A 4,606-nucleotide genomic window follows, 5' to 3' on the forward strand; every position below is an offset into this window, starting at 1 on the left:
AGGGTTTTTTTTTCCTTCAGTTAATACATTTATTCTATTGAACTAGAGGCCCTGCACCCTCTCCAATCTGGGACCCCTAGGGGGATGTCCGACTGCTGGCTCCCAACCACTCGCCTGCCTGCCTGACTGCACCTAACTGCTTCTGCCTGCCAGCCTGATCACCCCCTAACCACTCCCCTGCCAGCCTGATCGACACCTAACTGCCCTCCCCTGCAGACCTGGTCCCCTCCAACTGCCCTCCCCTGCTGGCCTGGTCGCCCCCAACTGCCCTGCCCTGCAGGCCTGGTTGCCCCCAACTGCCCTCCCCTTCAGGCCTGGTCCCCCCCAACTGCCCTCCCCTGCAGGCCTGGGTCCCCCACAACTGCCCTCCCCTGCTGGCCTGATCGCCCACAACTGCCCTCCCTGCAGGGCATCTTGTGGCGGCCATCTTACTTGTTGGAGTGACAGACAATTTGCATATTACCCCTTTATTAGATAGGATAGCCTTATAAATATTGTAGATGTATTATCTTGGGCGTGCCTGATGATCTCTATATTTGTTGCCATTATAATTTTTAAGCCTTATGTCTTAGGGCTAAGTACATTTTATTTATGCTTTTTATTATATACTAGAGGCCTGGTGCATGAAATTTGTGCACGGGGGTGTGTGTCCCTCAGCCCAGCCTGCACCCTCTCCAATCTGGGACATCCCTCTCTCAATCCAGGACTGCTGGCTCCCAACTGCTCGCCTGCCTGCCTTCCTGATTGCCCCTAACCGCTTCTGCCTGCCAGCCTGATCATCCCCTAACCACTCCCATGCCAGCCTGATTGATGCCTAACTGTCCACTGCCAGCTTGTTTGCCCCTAACTGCTGTCCCCTGCAGGCCTGGTCATCCCTAACTGCCCTCCCCTGCAGGCCTGGTCACCCCTAACTGCCCTCCCCTGCAGGCCTGGTCCCCCCCAACTGCTCTCCCCTGCAGGCCTGGGTTCCCCCCCAACTGCCCTCCCCTGCAGGCCTGGTTGCCCCCAACTTCCTCCTCTGCCAGCCTGGTCACCCCTAACTGCCCTCCCCTGCAGGCTTGATTGCCCACAACTGCCCTCCCTTGCAGGCCTGGTCCCTCCCAACTGCCCTCCCCTGCTGGCCATCTTGTGGTGGCCATCTTGTGTCCACATGGGGGCAGCCATCTTGTGTGTTGGAGTGATGGTTAATTTGCATATTACTCTTTTATTAGATAGGCTATTTGGTTAATTGCATAGGTACTGACTGCCATGTAGACAAAAAATGGGATGTTGACTTGCAGTCCTAGTGCTATCCTATAAATAGGTCACAGTGTTCATTTATCAGCTGTTGTATAAAATTGAGGGAAGGAAAAAGTGGATTATGGATATTTATAATGTATACATTTTTTACAGGTTGAACATACAACTTACAAGTAGACTGGGCAGCAAACTCCAGGTTTATATTTCCTGTCATACTTGGACTAGAATGCCTTTCCCAGGAGGTAAAAAAATAAAAATTAAAAATAAAAGGTAGTTATAGCTAGTGATTGAATGCTCAAAATAAGGCCATGTTTCTTTAAGACAAACCACAGATTGTCATGGCTGAAGTTTAACTGAATGGAGTTTGTATCCTAAACAGGTTTAGGATAAGTAGCTGATCTGTTTCTCCACCTAGAATGCTGCTAATGTAACAAACCACTTCATGTGGCTTATTTTGCTACTTGGACTCTGGAAATTTCTCTTGAGATAGCCTCAGTCAACCAGAGTATTGTTATTAGAAAAGTCCATTTAGGCTTTAACGGACAAATCAGTTGTTCTTACTAATGTTAGAGGTGATTGAGTGCAGTGGTAGGCTGCAGCTACCACAAGTCCAGTGCCCATTGGTGGAAGTCAAAGACCAGAATTGTGATAGAAAGGGAAGTTAAAGGAAGGGTACTTGCTCTGCAGACACTTGAAGACCAAAGTAGAAAGTATAATTAAATCGCTTGGAAATGCCAGAGGCCAATGAGTGCTTCTACTTCAAGGCTTAGCATATTCTTTTTAACAGGCTTAATCCACTTTATTTTTCTTGTATAAAATTATATGGTAGCTACAGCTAGAGCCTGGATCCTCTGCACAGAAACTGTGGTTTGAGTCTTCACAAGATGATTAGTGAATTCTTGAAAGGGAGACTTTGTGAACACAGTCTCTTTCTAGAGGTCAGGGGTGAGATAGCTGAGGTCTTAGAGGTGGCATCAAAGGTGGCCTTGGTGAAGTTGCTCAGGGTGGCAGTGCAGCCCCTGGCCAAGGTGTAGCAGTCATTAGTACTGGCCATCAGCAGCTGCAGCATCTTGGACATGGGCTGAGACAATGCCAGTGCCCCTGGGGGCAGGGATGAGGCACACCAGCACAGCCACAGTGGCAGTCACCCTGCAAGGGACAGTGTGCGGCTTGTCAATGTTGTTCTCACAGTAGCCTCGCCACACAGGGACAATAGAGAGTTTGGCTGGTATGATGGCCCCACAGATGGGCTACTTCCTCTGAGTACTTAACACCCAGACCAACATGTCCATTGTAGTTCCCAATAGTGATAAATGCCTTCAACCAGGTGCTCTGGCCAGCACTCCTGCTTTTACACAGACACACCTTTAAAACCTCGTTTTTGAGGGTTGCCGGCAAGGAATGTCATTATCTCAGATGCTTTGATGGGCAGGGAGAAGAGAGATCTCCAGGAACTTGATCTTCAGGTCCTTGGCCTTGCCTCCTCGAGCTCTGCAACCTCAGCCTGGGAGCGACCTTGGCCCTAGATGCCACTGCCAAATCCTCCACTGAAGCCACCAGGATGTCCCATTCCACGGCTCTCCGGGCCCTCCCACAGTACCATCGTCACCCGCCATTTGGTGTTTCCTCAAAAGAAGCAAGGCTTAGCATGCTTTCTGAGCTGTAAGGAAACTCAGTGATTTAATTTGTTTTTGGTATTTTGCAGTAGATTCAGAACTGCTTCAGCATGGCAGTGGTACTTAGGGGGCAGGGGTAAGGGCCAGTGGTTAGGTTTTGTAAGCCTCGTCAAGGGTAGACCTGACTACAAAGTCAGATATGTCCAAACATGTCTCAGGAGAAAAGCCAGGTTAAGGTTAGTCCCTTGCCAACAGCAGTGAGGGTCTGGGGTGTGTATTGAGTGCAGCAGGCAGGAGTGGGAAGGGAAGCTATATAATGGATGTATTTGGTCTTGGGCATTCTTTATTTCCCAGAACCACATGTGAAATAAGTGTGATTAATCTTTACCCTGGTTAAAATAAAACTACCATTTTAATTTTAATCCTCTCAATGATCTAACTGAAAGTACACCACAAAGACAAACCTAAGCCCCAGCTCACTATTCCTTCCCCATAGCCACACTGGAGCTGGTTGTAAAGGGCTGGAGAGATAGACATTTAAATCAGTTCATCAAGAACTTTGAGGTGGCAGTGCAGTAGCTCAGGGATTTTCAATTGGTGTGCGGCAAGTATTTTTAAGATATGCAATAACAATTTAGTTGGTCATGTTCTCTTTTCCTGTTGATTGTCAAATAAGAAAAGGACGATAGCTAACACAACAATAACATCCAGTGTGAAAGAATCAAAATTACACCTATTTGTTTTGTCAGATGGGGAACAAATATACATACTTTGGGTGTGCTGCAGAATTGTAATAGTTTATGTGTGCCATGAGATGAAAAAGGTTGAAAATCGCTGCAATAGCTCATAACCTCTGAAAAGGTCATAGTGATGAGAGATCTGGTTATGACCTCTCTGCCTGGTGCCACGCCACGGCATCATATTTTGTCTTTGGCACTGAACTTCTTTAAAACAAAACCTTAGTGATTGTGTGTAGGCCTTTGGGTTTTTCCAACTTCACCTCAGATCCTAGGAAAAGTAACCTTACTCTAGCCCCGTGGTCGGCAAACTGGTGGCTCGCGAGCCGCGGTTTGCTGCTCTGTTGACTAATGAGTTTGCCGACCACTGACCTAGACTCTCGATTCCAATAATTACAGGCTGTTGTTCCTTGTGATTAAGCCCCTATCCCAGTGTTCGGCAAACTCATTAGTCAGCAGAGCGGCAAACCGCGGCTTGCAAGCTGCATGTGGCTCACGAGCCGCAGTTTGCCTACCACTGCTCTAGACAACCAGAAGCCAAGGTGTTGTGTTTGTGTGTGTGTGTGTTTTTAATTTAAAGAGTGGAAGGGAGGGAGAGAGAGGAATAGTGATGTGAGAGAGACACATCAGTTGGTTGTCTCCCTCGTGCCCCAGAGATCATATGGCCCCTTGAATGGGAATCAAACCCGTGACCCTTCAGTGAGCAGGCTAACACTCTTAACTACCAAGCAATACAGGCCAGACAGAAGCCAAGATTTTTAAAATAGGGTTGGGAATGGATAGATGACTTGGATCTTCATAATGAATTTGTTTAAGCCACCTCTTGGAAGCATTTGGACATTTCTGCTATCAACCTGGGTGGCAGATGGACCTACATCATTAGGTATCTTAGAAGAGTACGTGGCTTCTAAAATACATAATTTTGATATTGCAATCCTAAAAGATATAGTTGACATTCTGAGTTGGGTTAGGGTTCTGGTGCACTCAGCATGTGAATGAGAGTAGAGTACTGAA

The 4,606-nt window shown here is 47.4% G+C and overlaps 1 pseudogene across 1 annotated transcript; it reads right to left on the bottom strand.

Annotated features, from left to right (window-relative positions):
- Nucleotides 1-2,057: 2,057 nt before the first annotated feature.
- On the bottom strand, nucleotides 2,058-2,855 carry LOC308250726 (small ribosomal subunit protein uS5-like; annotated as a pseudogene). The gene has a single exon. The product of its transcript is annotated as a small ribosomal subunit protein uS5-like (transcript).
- Between the last annotated feature and the right edge of the window lie 1,751 nt (nucleotides 2,856-4,606).

Source organism: Plecotus auritus (genome assembly GCF_963455305.1).
Source record: "Plecotus auritus genome assembly, chromosome: 6".
In the NCBI taxonomy this organism is placed as follows: domain Eukaryota; kingdom Metazoa; phylum Chordata; class Mammalia; order Chiroptera; family Vespertilionidae; genus Plecotus; species Plecotus auritus.